We start from the raw sequence: 21,412 nt of genomic DNA, 5'->3' as shown, positions 1-21,412 counted from the left end.
ACAGCAAAAGTTAGACACAATGGAAAAAAATCTTCAAAAGTTACACACAATGGAACAAAATCTTCAAAAGTTAGACACCTTGGAACAAAATCAGAGACAAACACAGCAAAAGCTTCAAAAGTTAGACACAATGGAACAAAATCTTCGGAAGTTAAGACATCACACTTGAACAAACACGTGAAGATTTAACTACTGAGTTACATAACATTGAATCGAAATGCCAAAAAATCTGTAATGAGGTAAAAACACAAACTTGTGAGCATTTTCAACCTATTTTTTCCCGGCATGAAAATGCATTACAGAATCATGAAGCAGCCATAAAAGAACTGCAAACTATTGTTCGTGAAAATCACGACACCTTGCAAGCTAAAATGGACTCAGTTGCATCCACCGATTCGGTTACGCAACTTGCAAGAACTCAGGAAAGCTTAAAGGACACAGTAGATTCGATTTCAACACAAATGGACACTCTGAAACTTGGTTCAGAAAAACACACTGAGGAAATGTGTTCACTATCGGAGAAAGTAGCCGAACTTTCGGATCAGTTCACTAATTTATCTGCAAAGATAGATGATGATCTGAATGACACAAGACCTGTAGCCATCACAGACACAGAAGAGTATGAACAAATTAAGAAATTCAAACAAAATCAGAATCAAATTAATGCAAAAGAGAAATCCGGGAAATACAAGATCAGTTGATGCAGATAATACAAAAATTACGTATTTCAGAGGACACTCGCGCTCCAACACGGGAAGAGGGACTTAGAAATACGGAAAAGCCACCAAATAAAAACACAGGGCATTTCGGAAATTGTGAAAGAAATTGGCAAGGTGCACCGAATTTTGAGATGGAACCGCCGACACGACGTAACAATGACCGATATGCTACTCGCCGACACGATGATTTTGACTATAAGCTGTTCATTACTGCACGTAAATTAAAAACATTTAAGAATTCTGGCAACGACATTCATCCACAAGCGTGGCTCCATCAATTCTCTCATTGTTTTCCTCCCAACTGGTCATTAGAGCACAGATTAGAATTTATGTGTGGCTACTTGGATAACGAACCAGCTGTAAGAATGCGATCGGTGATTCACGATTGTCACAGTGAAGGAGAATTTTATCATGCCTTCCTCTCAGCATATTGGTCTCAAGCTACACAAGACCGAGTAAAACATAGCATCATAATGATGAAACATTTCGAACAATCTGAATTTTCCTGTCTTGTCAAATATTTTGAAGACATGTTACATAAGAATCAGTATCTTTCAAACCCATACAGCCCCTCAGAACTCATCCGCATTTGCTTAATCAAATTACCTGAACATTTACGACAGATTATTTTAGCAGGACGATGCAAAGACGACATTGAAGCTTTTCAGGGACTGTTACAAGAACTGGAAATTGACACTGACAATCGCGGAACGCGAAAACAGGAGCACAACAATTGCAGGTCACACCTGTCACAATTCCGCGATGACGGAAATAACACACGAAAAGGCTATTCGTACAACGTAAATCGTGACCAAAACAGACACCACCCATATGACAACCACTGGCAGAGTAATAGTTACAGAGAAAGATCGCATTTCCGTAGTAATGAATATGACAGAGACAATCAGAGAAACAGACAATATGGCAACCAGAACTGTTATTATCAAGGGAGACAGAATAAATTAAGACGCAACGGTCCAGCGCGCAGTGATAATTCAGGGAGAAATTCTCCACCACTTAACCGACAAGAAAGAAACTATGGAATCTACCGACATGACGACAGACGATATGATCGTAACGACAGACCTGAATTTCATCAGAACTGGCGGGATTCAAACAGAGTAGGGCCCTCTCGGCAAGGAGAATTTGTAGAAGATAGGTCTCCTAATCCCAATAACGACGCGCGCCAACAAAGAAACAGACAATGACTCGCACCGCAGGCAGCCACGTGCGCCGGCTGGCTTAGAAAAAAATAACATAGACGCTAACCTTCAGAAAAATTCCAGTATTCTTTACCGACGTATACCGCATGATAATTGCGTTCAAATTAACTCTGAGCACTAGGAAGAGTAAAGGATTGTACTACATTTCACATGTAAAACCGTTTATTGAAAGATAATCTGCTTTTTAACCTTGTCTTTGCCATTTAACTTTTCACTTTACAATACTAATATGCTTTGTCAGACTTAGAATCTGTTAACATGCAACAATGTTTGAAATTAAATATCCAGGCAAGAACCTAGAGAACTTATTTAAACAGAAATTACGAATGCATTGTTATTGTGAACAGACGACACAGTGTTATTGTGTTTATACATTCTTGCTTGTTAGGTGCACGATTACGTAACGACTATAAGGCTCACATACTCAGAACATTTACCAGTACTGCGAATGAGATTTTAATGCAATATTTTGGTTTACTTGAAAATACATTCTGGATTTAAAGTACTTTCTGTGAGATACCAGATGACACAGTGGTTAGTTTATGTGACAGCTACACGATTTTATCACGACGCTATTAATGAGTGACAATTTACAATGTTGCTTTTGCGGTGTTTCTGTTTTATATCTACACTGTTTTTCTGAATTCTTCTGGAAAGGAAAACATGTTTTAGTAGTGACTTTTGTGGTATAGGTACAACGAGACAGCCTTTTCTGTAGCACAACAATACGTTACAGCACAGTACTTTCCTCATCACGACAATAAGCGTAATAACTAAGATATTTATACGCAAAGCATTTCACTTTTGTTTATCATGAGGTAAGTACATTGACTTCTACAGAACTTAGCTTTCGGAGGACGATAACTACGACACTTCCACAGAATTATCTTACAGGAAGACGCACATTTAGCGCTACGGGACACACATTTGAGTGATTAATTTTGTACTTGAACCATTTATTTTTAAATGATACAATGATACAAAGGTTTTCCGTGATACATTTCATTCCATTGCTTTAATCTGTAACATCTCAGGATATAATTACATTAATCCTCAGGGGGGTACACGTCTACTTTGTGTACCATGTGTTTGGCAAGCACAAGGAGCCCTAGCTAATATGGTATTTGCTTATACAACTTTACACATCGGTACCTTATTTCTCCAACACATAATTTCACAGCTATCTGATCATTTAACTGAGAGACAAACATTTTTTTATTACGTCAGTGACATGTTTACGCAATTACACAGTTGGATGATTTCACACTTATGAAATTTCAATTTTGTCTGTACTTTATGAAATGTTCATATTTTTTGTCGGAACCATTGTGATACTATGAGAGATTTGAATGACATATTTGGTATGGGATCATGATTTTTAAAGTACATTTGAGGTAGATGACACTTTTGACATGAGCAGAGAATTTTTTTAGGCTTCGAAATTGTTGCAGAAAGCTATGACATTTTTGAGATTTGACTGAGGTGTTATGATGTTATTATTACGACGACGATGTGAATTATTCTGCTGAGGTATGTTTAAGCTGATGCTATATGAGTTATTTGGTTATGCTACGTATCTGTTATGATGACATATTGAAGAAGTGTCGACGAATAAGGTAAGGAATAATGAGTAGTGGTTAGGGACTCTGGTTTGTGAAAAAGGATGTTGGAAACCGAGAATCGTACTTTAAGAGTTATGAAATGTGTGTATATGCGTGAATGTATCACTATGCTGGCGAAAATTTTTTGGACACTTTTATATTTAAAGGATTTTGTTTCTACAGATTTGTAACGCAAATTCTTGATCTGTAATTTTTTTTTTATATGAGACTGCCACTTTAGCGGAAACTGGTGTCGTAAATATTTCGGTAAGACAGTTAAGTGACCACCTGCACGTAATGCGTCGTGGGCACCCAGCTGGGAGCCAGCCACCTGGAAACAAGCCATTAGTGTGTGCCTTTCAGAGGCATAAAAAAAAGAGGCCATTATCCTCGCTATTGACATTCCTTTGTAGAAAGCATCGCAAAAACGACACGCTCATTACCTGGAAACATTCTTACATCTGCACACCTTATAATGACAAGCGTCTTTCTACGAGAGTTAAGAGAATTTGTACTAACTTATGAAATGTCACATGACTATTGAATGATATTTTTATGCTTTGCCTTTCATAGTTGCTTATTTCAGTTGATATCTGTTTTCCAGCTGTGTTACAACATTGGTTTTATAAAATAAAAGTAAATGCATTTGCTAATGTGAAAACTTTCTGTCAACAGATCTGTTCAATAATAATTTTATGATCCACATTCTTCAAAAAAAAAAAAAAAAAAAAAAAAAAAGGAGCACTTGGAAAGGAAAGAACAATAAGAAGGGACTAGTAACAGGAACTGCATACATAATTTTCTTTTCAAGTACTTGGTAATTTATTTCATAGAATAAGTTCTGGTGCACCACTTTAATTACATAGTCATTAAGATGTGATTATAACTTTCCCTTATCTGCATTGTTGTCTTTAGTGTACTTTTTTTCTGCTTGTGGGTTTGTCATGTTTAGGTATAAGTTATTACATTTATTGCTGCTTGCTTTGGTTACTTGCACTTTTTTGTCATTGCTGTTTGTATTAATTGTTTTGTGCTGCTGCATTGCCTCGTCCCTTAGTTTAACATCTGAGCTCAATAGGTTTAAGTTAGCTTAAGAGGGGTTAGACTATATAAGAAACTAACTATGATGAATCGGAAGAAAAGCATTGAGAAGCTATAAGAAAATGGTTTGGCCAAAAAAGTAGTGTACAGTGGATAAAAACTACTTTTGAAAGAGGATATGAACAAAATACAGAAACCATGCTTGGATAGGATATTTTTGGTGGAAACAAATGTTGAGATATGACGAAAGATCTACAGAATGAAGTTTTGGGTTGGACTGAAGTACCAAATGTGACACTGAAAACAAACCCTGTCCTTTCCTTCTGTTATCCCACTATGTGTTTGTGTACCCTTGTGTATTTATGTTCTACCGGTCTTGATATGTTTATCTGATAAGACTTATGTTGCAGAATGTTTCTAATACTAAGCTACATTCACTATGATGAGGAATACTGTTATCCTCAAATATAATTTGCATTAATAACATGTTATTTACTTTGTAAAGATGTTTACACATTATTTATTCTGTTTTGTTCTTATGCTCATGTGTGAAGTTGATGTTTCAAAAGTTATTCTGATCTTTTATGTATGTACTTATGTCACAATTTTTGTAACACTGATGTATTTGTTATTTCGATTCTTTTGTAAAGCCTGTATTACTACAAATGTTATCTGTATTGTTATGTTCTTTAATGATGTATTTTGTACCTTTGTTATTGTATTCTTCTGTTATAAAATTGTAATTGACACCAGTTCATCAAATTAAGTAACTTGTAAGTTACATTTCACTGCACACATTTCTGTTGGTCATAGTATATGGATAATATGTGAGAGGAAGAACTGATAGTGTTTGCACGTGTGTTAATAATTCAGCAATTGACTGGTTAACAGCATTGCTGGTTCTAAGGACAATTCCAAAAACTTTGTGAGTGGACAAGTGGTGGTTGATGGACTTGCTATATTCTCTGCAAGACTCTTTGATGGTGATTGTGCACCTGCACAGTCGCAGCAGATGGCTGCTGGCCGTCTCTACAAGGACTACAGTGGGTCAGCACCTTTGATGACGCACCAATACCATTATTTCTACATGGACTGCAGTGGGTCTGCACCTCTGGTGGCCCACCAATACCGTAATCTCTACCAGGAGTACAGGGTGTCTACTCTGTGTTGACCTACCTACCAATATTTTTCAAAACTTCGACTGAATCTGCTGTGAGTTTGCTCTGTTGTGGCCCATTACCTGTCTGCATGTCAAGAGTCAGCACTGTCTTTCCGTTGGAAGGACAACACTACTTCTTCAAGACTGCATGGAAATCCACTACTTCCATGTGCATTTTCTTTTACTGCTCAGACATTGAGCAAAAACACTGCTATTATGCTGTGCTGAACGATCAGGACTGTCTTTATGGACTGTGAGAAAATTTTAGCTTTTGACCAACATTGTATCGATAAGTGTGTGCATTTCATTTCTTTCTTATTGTAATTATGAAAAATTTTTCAAATCTGTATCGGCCACTGCCCAAAACAATTCGTAAAATTTTTTGTGGGGAGCATGGGGGCTATGTAAGTAGGATGTTTAGGTTTTTTTATTGGTAACGCCAACGCTACTTAGCGCTCGGTATGAAAAATCACTGGCTGTGCTGTGTGCAGTCTGTGGCTGGTTTGCATTGTTGTCTGCCATTGTAGTGTTGGGCAGCGGCAGCTGGATGCTAACAGCGCGTAGCGTTGCGCAGTTGGAGGTGAGCCGCCAGCAGTGGTGGACGTGGGGAGAGAGATGGCGGAGTTTTGAAATTTGTAAGAATTTATGTCATGAACTGATATATATATTATGACTATTAAAGTAAATACATTGTTTGTTCTCTATTAAAATCTTTCATTTGCTAACTATGCCTATCAGTAGTTATTGCCTTCAGTAGTTTGAATCTTTTATTTAGCTGGCAGTAGTGGCGCTCGCTGTATTGCAGTAGCTTGAGTAACGAAGATTTTTGTGAGGTAAGTGATTTGTGAAACGTATAGGTTTATGTTAATCAGGGCCATTCTTTCGTAGGGATTTTTGGAAGTCAGATTGCGTTGCGCCAAAAATATTGTGCTTCAGTTTAAGCACAGTCTTGTACAATTTTTCTAAGGGGACGTTTCAGATTTAATTCGACTACATTCCATTATCCTCGTTATGCTTTTCTTGATGTTCATCTTATACCCTCCTTTCAAGACACTGTCCATTCCGTTCAGCTGCTGTTCCAGATCTTTTGCTGTCTCTGACAGAATTACAGTGTCATCGAAATAAAGCGTCTGCTCTGTTCCTCAAACGGACTTTCCATATACTCAGAGAACTTCCACAATGTATAACCGCAAAGCTCTTTGAGTCTGTGACGCCCCATTGCCTGCAAGCACCGATTGATGTGCGAAGGATTAATGGCCGTCTGCAGTATGTGAGGAACTTTTTCCTCAAAGCAAGTTATCTTAGCGACGAAATCAGGAGCAACGCACGTATCACAACACGCGACATCATACTTGAAAGGAAGTTAAATGAGGGCAGAAACGAAATTCCCTAATTGTGACTGGAAAGCTGTATGGCGGAACACCAACTGTGATGGACTATCTACAGACGCTATTTCCGCATGGTACAAAACAGTTAACAATGTCATCAGCACCAACGAGAGACTACATGGGATCGAGAATGAGATTTTCACTCTGCAGCGGAGTGTGCGCTGATATGAAACTTCCTGGCAGATTAAAACTGTGTGCCCGACCGAGACTCGAACTCGGGACCTGGCAGAAGTAAAGCTGTGAGTACCGGACGTGAGTCGTGCTTCGGTAGCTCAGTTGGTAGAGCACTTGCCCGCGAAAGGCAAAGGTCCCGAGTTCGAGTCTCGGTCGGGCACACAGTTTTAATCTGCCAGGAAGTTTTACATGGGATCGGTTTAAACCAGACACATCTTTGTGGAAAATGAAATCTGGTGGATACACTAATCCACAGATTCACCTGTGGCGGCAATGTGAATAACTGGAATTGGATCAGGCAACAAATTGCCTTTCTCACCAGATCCTCTACGGAATACATAACGCCTTCGCTCCTCCTGAGACCTGACATGACATATTTTCCAAAATTAAAAACCAACGGCATTAGCTGGTTACTGGGAAAATATGTTAGTTATGTCATCAACAAACTTGGGTCGGACAACGAGATAGAATTCCGCGTTTACACGAAGTGTGAATACGCAAAAATTAGCACGTATCGTAACCACAAGAATCACAACGGCAACATGCTGAAGGTCATTTTTGAAAGAATGGGTGTCGGATAAATATGTGGAACCACTAAAACACCTTGAACGAAAACAAACAGAAGAAAAATTAAGTCACTTCTGTTCTTATTGTTATTTACTATTACCTTGCTTCCGGAACTTCTATGTTACACGAAGAGTTTTTTTTTCCAAAACATTTTGTTCAAAATTACTCGTGTTCGACTTCCAAAGTATTTGTGTGATTAAAGAAGAATTGTTAAGTTTTATCAGTGTTCAGTTTCTACTCACCAGGGAACCTCCCCATCGCACCCCCCTCAGATTTAGTTATAAGTTGGCACAGTAGATAGGCCTTGAGAAACTGAACACAGATCAATCGAGAAAACAGGAAGAAGTTGTGTAGAACTATGAAAAAATAAGCAAAATATACAAACTGAGTAGTCCATGGGCAAGATAGGCAACATCAAGGATAGTGTGAGCTCCTGTGGTTAGCGTGAACAGCTCCGGAATGAGAGGTCCTCTCTGTTCACTGTAATTAGTATCTGTGTTTTGCGACCGCACCGCAAAACCGTGCGATTAGTAGTCGAAAGGGCGTGCCTCTCCAATGGGAACCGAAAACATTTGACCGCAAGGTCATAGGTCAACCGATTCCTCCACAGGGAAACACGTCTGATATATTCTATACGACACTGGTGACGGCATGTGCGTCACATGACAGGAATGTTGATAAAATCTTCTCGGGTTGACAGCCGAGTCAATGCGTTGTTCTCCAGCAACGTTTCAGCAAGATTCTTACTTGCCATCTTCAAACGAAGATGGCAAGTAAGAAACTTGCTGAAACGTTGCTGGAGAAAAACGCATCGACCCGGCTGTCAACCCGAGAAGATTTTATCATCAAGATTCGCCGAGGAAGCCTGCATTCTCATATGACAGGAATGTGTTGTCGACCCACCTAACTTGTACATTTGGCGAAGGAGTAAAAAGATTCTTCTGCCTTGGCCGATTTAGGTTTTCTTGTGGATGTTTTAATCACACCCAGAAAAGTGACGAAAACATAAGAGTTTGTCACAAAAACTACAACAAATGAATGCAACAGTTTCGCAGTCGCACAGTTTTCCCTGTCCTCTGTCAAAACATATGTTTTTAACGTTTTCAAATTTTTCCGTGTGTAGACCGTCAAATTCTGCATATGTCCAAGCAAATCTGAACATGTCCTGGAATTTTGGAGAGCGAAGTTGACTATATAAAAAGTTAAAAAATGGCTCTGAGCACAATGGGACTTAACATTTGGGGACATCACTCCCCTAGAACTTAGAACTACTTAAACCTAACTAACCTAAGGACATCACACACATCCATGCCCGAGGCAGGATTCGAACCTACGACCGTAGCAGTCCCGCGGTTTCGGAATGCAGCGCTAGAACCGCACGACCACCGCGGCCGGCTAAAAAGTTAAACTTTTCAAACGAGGCAATACTTGAACCAAGGACTTCCCATTCCACAGCTGCTCACACTAACCATGGGACCACGGCGCTCCTGAGCTCACACTCTCCTTGATGTTGCCTATCTTGCGCGTGGACTACTCAGTTTGCATATTTTGCTTATTTTTTTCATAGTTCCACACAACTTTTTCCTGTTTTCTCGATTCATCTGTGTTCAGTTTTTCAAGGCCTGTCCACCTTGCCAACTTATAACTAAATCTGAGGGGGGTGCGATGGGAGGTTCCCTTATCAGAGAAGAGGTTTCTTTGTCTTTCTTATATCGGAGAACGGGAGTTTTGTGTTAAGATTTCTGCACACTTAGTGCTGTGACCCAACAGGCCGTGACGCACTGGCACTGGAAGTCCGGCGTGTACCTCGCCCTGACCTTCCTAAACAAACAAACAAACCAACAAAAACTACTGTATACGACAAGAAAAAGCGGTCTAACGCACGGCTTTCCGGAGCGGGAAGGAGCGCCTGGTCCCCGGTACGAATTCGCTCGGCGGACTTGTGTCGAAGTCCGGTGAGCCGGCCAGACTGTGAAAAAAAAAAATTAAAAAAAGATCGATAGAGTGTCTGCCATGTAAGCAGGAGATCTCGGATTCGAGTCCCGGTCGGGTCACAGATTAGATTAAATTAATGTTAGTTCCATGTATCATGAATACGACACGTCGTAATGATGTGGAAAAAGTCAAATTTTCCAGTACATGACATAATTAAGTTAATTTAACAACATAAGTAAGTTACTATAACAACTTTTTTTATTTTTTGCTTTTTTAAAATTTTTTTCCTTAATTTATATCTAAAAATTCCTCTATGGAATAGAAGGAGTTGTCATTCAGAAATTCTTTTAATTTCTTCTTAAATACTTGTTGGTTATCTGTCAGACTTTTGATACTATTTGGTAAGTGACCAAAGACTTTAGAGGCAGCATAATTCACCTTTTTATGTGTCAAAGTTAGATTTAATCTTGAATAGTGAAGATCATCCTTTCTCCTAGTATTGTAGTTACACACATTGCTATTACTTCTGAATTGGGTTTGGTTGTTAATAACAAATTTCATAAGAGAGTATATATACTGAGAAGCTACTGTGAATATCCCTACATCCTTAAATAAATGTCTGCAGGATGATCTTGGGTGGACTCCAGCTATTACTCTGTTTACACGCTTTTGTGCAATAAATACTTTATTCCTCAGTGGTGAATTACCCCAAAATATGATGCCGTATGCAAGCAATGGGTGAAAATAGGCGTAGTGAGCTAATTTACTAAGATGTTTATCACCAAAATTTGCAATGACCCTTATTGCATAAGTAGCTGAACTCAAAATGTTTCAGCAGATCATCAATGTGTTTCTTCCAATTTAATCTCTCACCAATGGACACACCTAAAAGTTTTGAATATTCTACCTTAGCTATATGCTTCTGATTAAGGTCTATATTTATTAATGGCGTCATACCATTCACTGTATGGAACTGTATGTACTGTGTCTTATCAAAATTCAGTGAGAGTCCGTTTACAAGGAACCACTTGGTAATTTTCTGAAAGACAGTATTGACAATTTCAGCAGTTAATTCTTGTTTGTCAGATGTGGTTACTATACTTGTATCATCATCAAAGAGAACTAACTTTGCCTCTTCATAAATATAGAATGGCAAGTCATTAATATATATTAACAACAACAAAGGACCCAAGACCGACCCTTGTGGAACCCCATTCTGGATAGTTCCCCAGTTTGAGGGATGTGCTGATCTTTGCATATTATGAAAACTGCTTATTTCAGCTTTCTTCACTCTTCCAGTTAGGTATGAATTAAACCATTTGTGTACTGTCCCATTCATACCACAATACTTCAGCTTGTCTAGCAGAATTTCATGATTTACACAATTAAAAGCCTTTGAGAGATAACAAAAAATCCCAGTGGGTGGGGCTCGGTTATTCAGATCATTCAAAATTTGATTGGTGGAAGCATATATGGCATTTTCTGTTAAAAAACCTTTCTGGAAACCAAACTGACATTTTGTTAGTGCTTAATTTTTACAGATATGTGAAGCTATTCTTCAATACATTTGTTTTGCAAAACCTTTGGATAAAGCTGTTACAAGGGAGATTTGATGGTAATTGTTGACATCAGATCTATCCCCTTTTTAATGCAAAGGTATAACAATAGCATATTTCAGTGTATCAGGGAAAATGCCCTGTTCCAGAGAGCTATTACACAGGTGGCTGAGAATCTTACTGATATGTTGAGAACAAGCTTTTAGTATTTTTCTGGAAATGCCATCAATTCCATGTGAGTTTTTGCTTTTAAGCAAGTTTATTATTCTCCTAATTTCAGAGGGAGAAGTGGGTGAGATTTCAATTGTATCAAATTACATAGGTATAGCCTTTTCCGTTAACAGCCTAGCATCTTCTAATGAACACCTGGATCCTACTATATCCACAACATTTAGAAAATGATAATTAAAAATATTTTCAACTTCTGACTTTTGTTCGTAAAGTTTTCATTCAATTAGTATTACCATCAAGTTAGTTAGTTAGTTAGTTAGTTAGTTAGTTAGTTATATTACTTGTTCCATGGATCATGAACACGATTCTTTCGTAATGATGTGGAATGGGTCAAAGTACACAAGATTCATTTATCCCAAATAATCATTGTTAGTCTTATATACGGTACAATTGTTAATGTTTACTGTATTTCTTTGGCCTATGTCTAAAAATCCATCTATGGAGTAGAAGGAGTTGTCATTCAGGAATTCCCTTAACTTACTTTTGAATGCCGATTGGTTGTCTGTCAGACTTTTGATATTGTTTGGCAATTGACCAAAAAGCTTTGTGGCAGTATAATTCACCCCCTTTAGTGCCAATGTCAAATTCAATGAACGGTAGTGAACGTCACCCTGTCTCCTAGTATTGTAGCCGTGGACTGTGCTATTAATTCTGAAGTGATCTGGGTTATTAACAACAAATTTCATTGTTGTTGTTGTTGTTGTTGTTGTTGTCTTCAGTCCTGAGACTGGTTTGATGCTGCTCTCCATGCTACTCTATCCTGTGCAAGCTGCTTCATCCCCCAGTACCTACTGCAACCTACATCCTTCTGAATCTGCTTAGTGTATTCATCTCTTGGTCTCCCTCTACGATTTTTACCCTCCACGCTGCCCTCTAATGCTAAATTTGTGATCCCTTGATGCCTCAAAACATGTCCTACCAACCGATCCCTTCTTCTAGTCAAGTTGTGCCACAAACTTCTCTTCTCCCCAATCCTATTCAATACCTCCTCATTAGTTACGTGATCTACCCATCTAATCTTCAGCATTCTTCTGCAGCACCACATTTCGAAAGCTTCTACTCTCTTCTTGTCCAAACTAGTTATCGTCCATGTTTCACTTCCATACATGGCTACACTCCAAACTAATACTTTCATAAACGACTTCCTGACACTTAAATCAATACCCGATTTTACAAATTTCTCTTCTTGAGAAACGCTTTCCTTGCCATTGCCAGTCTACATTTTACACTCCTGGAAATTGAAATAAGAACACCGTGAATGCATTGTCCTAGGAAGGGGAAACTTTATTGACACATTCCTGGGGTCAGATACATCACATGATCACACTGACAGAACCACAGGCACATAGACACAGGCAACAGAGCATGCACAATGTCGGCACTAGTACAGTGTATATCCACCTTTCGCAGCAATGCAGGCTGCTATTCTCCCATGGAGACGATCGTAGAGATGCTGGATGTAGTCCTGTGGAACGGCTTGCCATGCCATTTCCACTTGGCCCCTCAGTTGGACCAGAGTTCGTGCTGGACGTGCAGATCGCGTGAGACGACGCTTCATCCAGTCACAAACATGCTCAATGAGGGACAGATCCGGAGATCTTGCTGGCCAGGGTAGTTGACTTACACCTTCTAGAGCACGTTGGGTGGCACAGGATACATGCGGACGTGCATTGTCCTGTTGGAACAGCAAGTTCCCTTGCCGGTCTAGGAATGGTAGAACGATGGATTCGATGACTGTTTGGATGTACTGTGCGCCATTCAGTGTCCCCTCGACGATCACCAGAGGAGTTCGGCCAGTGTAGGAGATCGCTCCCCACACCATGATGCCGGGTGTTGGCCCTGTGTGTCTCGGTCGTATACAGTCCTGATTGTGGCGCTCACCTGCACGGCGCCAAACATGCATACGACCATCATTGGCACCAAGGCAGAAGCGACTCTCATCGCTGAAGACGACACGTCTCCATTCGTCCCTCCATTCACGCCTGTCGCGACACCACTGGAGGCGGGCTGCACGATGTTGGGGCGTGAGCGGAAGACGGCCTAACGGTGTGCGGGACCGTAGCCCAGCTTCATGGAGACGGTTGCGAATGGTCCTCGCCGATACCCCAGGAGCAACAGTGTCCCTAATTTGCTGGGAAGTGGCGGTGCGGTCCCATACGGCACTGCGTAGGATCCTACGGTCTTGGAGTGCATCCGTGCGTCGCTGCGGTCCGGTCCCAGGTCGACGGGCATGTGCACCTTCCGCCGACCACTGGCGACAACATCGATGTACTGTGGAGACCTCACGCCCCACGTGTTGAGCAATTCGGCGGTACGTCCACCCGGCCTCCCGCATGCCCACTATACGCCCTCGCTCAAAGTCCGTCAACTGCACATACGGTTCACGTCCACGCTGTCGCGGCATGCTACCAGTGTTAAAGACTGCGATGGAGCTCCGTATGCCACGGCAAACTGGCTGACACTGACGGCGGCGGTGCACAAATGCTGCGCAGCTAGCGCCATTCGACGGCCAACACCGCGGTTCCTGGTGTGTCCGCTGTGCCGTGCGTGTGATCATTGCTTGTACAGCCCTCTCGCAGTGTCCGGAGCAAGTATGGTGGGTCTGACACAGCGGTGTCAATGTGTTCTTTTTTCCATTTCCAGGAGTGTATATCCTCTCTACTTCGACCATCATCAGTTATTTTACTTCCTAAATAGCAAAACTCTTTTACTACTTTAAGTGTCTCATTTCCTAATCTAATTCCCTCAGCATCACCCGATTTAATTTGACTACATTCCATTATCCTCGTTTTGCTTTTGTTGATGTTCCATCTTATATCCTCCTTTCAAGACACTGTCCATTCCGTTCAACTGCTCTTCCAAGTCCTTTGCTGTCTCTGACAGAATTACAATGTCATCGGCGAACCTCAAAGTTTTTATTTCTTCTCCATGAATTTTAATACCTACTCCAAATTTTTCTTTTGTTTCCTTTACTGCTTGCTCAATATACAGATTGAATAACATTGGGGAGAGGCTACAACCCTGTCTCACTCCTTTCCCAACCACTGCTTCCCTTTCATGCCCCTCGACTCTTATGACTGCCATCTGGTTTCTGTACAAATTGCAAATAGCATTTCGCTCCCTGTATTTTACCCCTGCCACCTTCAGAATTTGAAAGAGAGTACTCCAGTCAACATTGTCAAAAGCTTTCTCTAAGTCTACAAATGCTAGAAACGTAGGTTTGCCTTTTCTTAATCTTTCTTCTAAGATAAGTCGTAAGGTCAGTATTGCCTCACGTGTTCCAACATTTCTACGGAATCCAAACTGATCCTCCCCGAGGTCCGCATCTACCAGTTTTTCCATTCGTCTGTAAAGAATTCGCCTTAGTATTTTGCAGCTGTGACTTATTAAACTGATAGTTAGGTAATTTTCACATCCGTCAGCACCTGCTTTCTTTGGGATTGGAATTATTATATTCTTCTTGAAGTCTGAGGGTATTTCACCTGTCTCATACATCTTGCTCACCAGCTGGTAGAGTTTTGTCATGACTGGCTCTCCCAAGGCCGTCAGTAGTTCTAATGGAATGATGTCTACTCCGGGGGCCTTGTTTCGACTCAGGTCTTTCAGTGCTCTGTCAAAGTCTTCACGCAGTATCTTACCTCCCATTTCGTCTTCATCTACATCCTCTTCCATTTCCATAATATTGTCCTCAAGTACATCGCCCTTGTATAAACCTTCTATATACTCCTTCCACCTTTCTGCCTTCCCTTCTTTGCTTAGAACTGGGTTGCCATCTGAGCTCTTGATATTCATACAAGTGGTTGTCTTATCTTCAAAGGTCTCTTTAATTTTCCTGCTGGCAGTATCTATCTTACCCCTAGTGAGATAAGCTTCTACATCCTTACATTTGTCCACTATCCATCCCTGCTTAGCCATTTTGCACCTCCTGTCGACCTCATTTTTGAGACGTTTGTATTCCCGTTTTCCTGCTTCATTTATTGCATTTTTATATTTTCTCCTTTCATCAATTAAATTCAATATTTCTTCTGTTACCCAAGGATTTATACTAGCCCTCGTCTTTTTACCTACTTTATCCTCTGCTGCCTTCACTACTTCTTCCCTCAAAGCTACCCATTCTTCTTCAACTGTGTTTCTTTCCTCCACTGCTGCCAATTATTCCCTTATGCTCTCCTTGAAACTCTGTACAACCTCTGGTTCTTTGAGCTTATCCAGGTCCCATGTCCTTAAATTCCCACCTTTTTGCAGTTTCTTCAGTTTTAACCTACAGGTCATAACCATTAGATTGTGGTCAGAGTCCACATCTGCCCGTGGAAATGTCCTACAATTTAAAACCTGATTCCTAAATCTCTGTCTTACCATTATATAATCTATCTGATACCTTTTAGTATCTCCAGGATTCTTCCACGTATACAACCTTCTTTTATGATTCTTGAACCAAGTGTTAGCTATGATTAAGTTGTGCTCTGTGCAAAATTCTACTAGGCGGCTTCCTCTTTCATTTCTTAGGCCCAATCCATATTCACCTACTATGTTTCGTTCCCTCCCTTGTCCTACTGACGAATTCCAGTCACCCATGACTAGTAAATTTTCGTCTCCCTTCACTACCTGAATAATTTCTTTTATTTCATCGTACATTTCTTCAATTTCTTCATCATCTGCAGAGCTAGTTGGCATATAAACTTGTACTACTGTAGTAGGTGTGGGCTTCGTATCTATCTTGGCCACAATAATGCGTTCACTATGCTGTTTGTAGTAGCTTACCCGCATTCCTATTTTCCTATTCATTATTAAACCTACTCCTGCATTACCCCTATTTGATTTTGTATTTATAATCCTGTATTCACCTGACCAAAAGTCTTGTTCCTCCTACCACCGAACTTCACTAATTCCCACTATATCTAACTTTAACCTATCCATTTCCCTTTTTAAATTTTCTAACCTACCTGCCCGAATAAGGGATCTGACATTCCATGTTCCGATCCGTAGAACGCCAGTTTTCTTTCTCCTGATAACGACGTCCTCCTGAGTAGTCCCCGCCCAGAGATCCGAATGGGGGACTATTTTACCTCCGGAATATTTTACCCAAGAGGACGTCATCATCATTTAATCATACAGTAAAGCTGCATGTCCTCGGGATAAATTATGGCTGTAGTTTCCCTTTGCTTTCAGCTGTTCGCAGTACCAGCACAGAAGGCCGTTTTGGTTAATGTTGCAAGGCCAGATCAGTCAATCATCCAGATTGTTGCCCCTGCAACTACTGAAAAGGCTGCTGCCCCTCTTCAGGAACCACATGTTTGTCTGGCCTCTCAACAGATACCCCTCCGTTGTGGTTGCACCTACGGTACGGCCATCTGTATCGCTGAGGCACGCAAGCCTCCCCACCAACGGCAAGGTCCATGGTTCATGGGAGGGGACAAATTTCATTAGGCTGTATATATATTGTGAAGCTACTGGCAATACCCCTAATTCTTTAAATAATTGTCTACAAGATGATCTTGGATGAGCCCCAGACATTATTCTGATAACACGTTTATGTGCAATAAATACCTTCTTTCTTAGTGATGAATTGCCCCAAAAGATGATTCCGTAAGAAAACGACGAATGAAAATATGCATGGTAAGCTAACTTACTGATGTGCTTGTCTACAAAATTTGCAATGACACTAATAGCATAGGTAGCTGAGCTCAATCGTTTCAGTAGATTGTCAATGTGTCTTCCAGTTTAAATTCTGATCAATACAGACACCCAGAAATTTTGAACAATCAGCTTTAGCTAAAGATTTTCCCCCACACTCTGTATTTATTTCTGGTGTTATGCCTTTCCCTGTACTGAACTGTATGTACAGTGTTTTTTCATAGTTCAATGAAAGTCCATTTGCGGAGAACCACCTAATAACTCTTTGAAAGACATTATTTGCATTTTCCTCAGCTGATTCTTGCTTTTTAGGCTTCATTATAATACTTGTGTCATCTGCAAAGAGAACCAAGTTTGCATCTTCATGAATATAATTAGGCAAGTCATTAACATATATACACTCCTGGAATTGAAATAAGAACACCGTGAATGCATTGTCCCAGGAAGGGGAAACTTTATTGACACATTCCTGGGGTCAGATACATCACATTATCACACTGACAGAACCACAGGCACATACACACAGGCAACAGAGCATGCACAATGTCGGCACTAGTACAGTGTATATCCACCTTTTGCAGCAATGCAGGCTGCTATTCTCCCATGGAACGGACGATCGTAGAGATGCTGGATGTAGTCCTGTGGAACGGCTTGCCATGCCATTTCCACCTGGCGCCTCAGTTGGACCAGCGTTCGTGCTGGACGTGCAGACCGCGTGAGACGACGCTTCATCCAGTCCCAAACATGCTCAATGGGGGACAGATCCGGAGATCTTGCTGGCCAGGGTAGTTGGCTTACCTCTTCTAGAGCACATTGGGTGGCACGGGGTACATGCGGACGTGCATTGTCCTGTTGGAACAGCAAGTTCCCTTGCCGGTCTAGGAATGGTAGAACGATGGGTTCGATGACGGTTTGGATGTACTGTGCACTATTCAGTGTCCCCTCGACGATCACCAGAGGTGTACGGCCAGTGTAGGAGATCGCTCCCAGCACCATGATGCCGGGTGTTGGCCCTGTGTGCCTCGGTCGTATGCAGTCCTGATTGTGGCGCTCACCTGCACGGCGCCAAACACGCATACGACCATCATTGGCACCAAGGCAGAAGCGACTCTCATCGCTGAAGACGACACGTCTCCATTCGTCCCTCCATTCACGCCTGTCGCGACACCACTGGAGGCGGGCTGCACGATGTTGGGGCGTGAGCGGAAGACGGCCTAACGGTGTGCGGGACCGTAGCCCAGCTTCATGGAGACGGTTGCGAATGGTCCTCGCCGATACCCCAGGAGCAACAGTGTCCCTAATTTGCTGGGAAGTGGCGGTGCGGTCCCATACGGCACTGCGTAGGATCCTACGGTCTTGGAGTGCATCCGTGCGTCGCTGCGGTCCGGTCCCAGGTCGACGGGCACGTGCACCTTCCGCCGACCACTGGCGACAACATCGATGTACTGTGGAGACCTCACGCCCCACGTGTTGAGCAATTCGGCGGTACGTCCACCCGGCCTCCCGCATGCCCACTATACGCCCTCGCTCAAAGTCCGTCAACTGCACATACGGTTCACGTCCACGCTGTCGCGGCATGCTACCAGTGTTAAAGACTGCGATGGAGCTCCGTATGCCACGGCAAACTGGCAGACACTGACGGCGGCGGTGCACAAATGCTGCGCAGCTAGCGCCATTCGACGGCCAACACCGCGGTTCCTGGTGTGTCCGCTGTGCCGTGCGTGTGATCATTGCTTGTACAGCCCTCTCGCAGTGTCCGGAACAAGTATGGTGGGTCTGACACACCGGTGTCAATGTGTTCTTTTTTCCATTTCCAGGAGTGTATTAAAAACAATAACGGCCCCAAGACAGAACCATGTGGTACCCCATTCTTGATGTTATGAGAACTGCTTATTTCAACTTTCTGCGCTCTTCCAGTTAGGTACGAAATAAACCATTTGTGCACTGTCCCGCTCATGCCACAATACTTGAGCTTGTCTAGCAGAATTTCATGATTTACACATTTTCATCTGTCCCCGTTGACGTACGTCAATGCCTGTAAGCAGCTAAGTGTGTTCATTTCATTGTATGTTATTATAATAGTGTAATCAATCCGTCATTCTCTTGCCAAGCGGCCCACCAAAATACAGTAGACCGTCGATTATACGAACGTCGGTGAACCGAACGACCGCTTAACCGAACTGTGTACTCGCTCGCACCTGTTACTCTCCATCATCCCCCTCACTCCCAAACCAGGTTTCCCACAGTAGTCGCCGCACTGGGTCACCAAATCATACGAATATTGACTTGAAAGCACTTGAAAGACTGCGTCCTACATGATCAGCGCAGCATGGTATAGTGTAAAGAAAGAGAATTTGAAGAAAGCCTGGAATAAAATTTTGGACACAGAGGAAAATTCACAAGGTATGATTGAAAATGACGAACAGAGTGATATGTCCGAAATTCTCGGTATGCTAAAAGTAATAGATTGCCACGAATGTGATGAAGAAGACGTTCATGAATGGATGAATATCGATGATGCAGATCCAGGACACCAAATCGTGCACGACAGCGAGATTGCAAACGTCGTCACTGATAAAGATGACGCCGCCAGCATCTCATCAATCAGTGCTCCAGAAAGTGAACATGAAAGTATACCAACAGCTCCTGAGGCGTTCACTTGTTTAGATACTGCGATGGTTTGAAGCCCGAGATGAAAGTGACCAGTTTTAGGTATCTGTAATGAAAAAAGTACGTGACTTAGCTGCTCGTAAGCGTGTAGGCTTGCTTAGACAGACCAAAATAAAGGATTTTTTAAACGTTAGTTTTGTATGCTGTGTTGTTCAAGCAAAATGCGTATGTAATATGTATATATTTTTGTTTAATAAACTGTGCCACATACTATATATTCCTACTGAAATTGCCTTTGTATGTTACTTTGTAATACTAAAAGAAATGTCTGTTTTTGTGAATAAATTTACTGTACAGTACTTCTTTTTGGCAAATAAACATGTACAGTTCGATTATCCTAAAAAACCAGTTTTCCGAACACCCATGTCCCCCAATTACTTCGGGTAATCGACGCTCTACTGTATTCAATTTTTCGACAATTTTCAAAAAAAATATAAAAATAGCAATTCTTTTTCTCTTCGCCCCCATCCCCTTCTCCAAGAGCAACGCTGCAACCTGATAGATTTGCCTTTCTGCAGGCTGTTTTCTAGGACAAATTGCATATTGAGTGCCACCTCTTCGTGTCGCGCGTATTCTGCAGCAGCCTGTACGCGTCTGTTTAATAGGCTAGGGGGGGGGGGGGGGGGGGGGGGAGGGCGCCATCGGCCAACGCCGCAATCGGCGAGCGGTTGAGCAAGGCCTCCAACGACGAACTTCCCGTCACATCGGCCGGGGCTCCCCCTCCCTTCCTCCCTCCCCTACTCCTCCCCCTCCCTCATCCCTCCCCCTCCAGCCATCACCTCGCTCAACGCCCGCCAGAGGAAAAATCCCACCGCCCCGGGGAGCTCCTGCTAGTCGGTCTCACGTTGCTGCAATACGCCGCCGGGAGGCCCGCAGCTGAAGCACTCTCCTGCCACACACCGCGGCCGCATCAAGGACGCCCCGAGAGCCGGCCAGCTGTCTCTCACTCTCTCGCTCACTTCCCCCCCACCCACGCGACACGGTAAGTACCACGGTGGGAAATTTGTGGGGAACGCAAAAAAAATTATTGTCAGGAAACAGCTGTCTTGTTGGAGATTGCATAAACTCGTTCCCCGCTCCACATCTGACCTTCGACCAGCACTGGCCCTCCCATCTTCTCTATGAAATGTCAAACTGTTCAACGGTACAGATGACAAGCTAACTGGGCGAAACTGAGCGAATGTTGTCAACCGTGTATTAGAAGAAGTACAAGGCGTGTTTTTTAAGTAACTACCGTTTGGAAATTATAAAAAGACGTGCTAAGATATCTCAATAATTTTATTTTTACATTAAAGCCTCTCCCTTAATCTACATAATTTCCGTCAATACTGAGGCACTTGTCATAATATAGTACCAGTTTTTGAATGTTGGTGTTGTGGTCTTCAGTCCTGAGACTGGTTTGATGCAGCTCTCCATGCTAGTCTATCCTGTGCAGGCTGCTTCATCTCCCAGTACCTACTGCAACCTACATCCTTCTGAATCTGCTCAGTGTATTCATCTCGTGGTCTCCCTCT

General features: G+C 42.0%; 1 protein-coding gene across 1 annotated transcript in view; it reads left to right on the top strand.

Moving 5' to 3' along the window:
- The first annotated feature begins 20,721 nt into the window (after positions 1–20,721).
- LOC126295162 (immunoglobulin domain-containing protein oig-4-like) overlaps positions 20,722–21,412 on the top strand; it is a 42,353-nt gene continuing 41,662 nt past the window's right edge. Inside the window, exon 1 of the mRNA XM_049987458.1 lies at positions 20,722–20,880. The gene's annotated coding sequence lies outside the window, so the exon portion shown is untranslated. The remainder of the gene's footprint in view (positions 20,881–21,412) is intronic.

Source organism: Schistocerca gregaria, chromosome 11 (assembly GCF_023897955.1).
Source record: "Schistocerca gregaria isolate iqSchGreg1 chromosome 11, iqSchGreg1.2, whole genome shotgun sequence".
In the NCBI taxonomy this organism is placed as follows: Eukaryota; Metazoa; Arthropoda; class Insecta; order Orthoptera; family Acrididae; genus Schistocerca; species Schistocerca gregaria.
The sequence above is the reverse complement of the archived record's forward strand: the minus strand, read 5'-3'. Positions and strand labels throughout refer to the sequence as shown.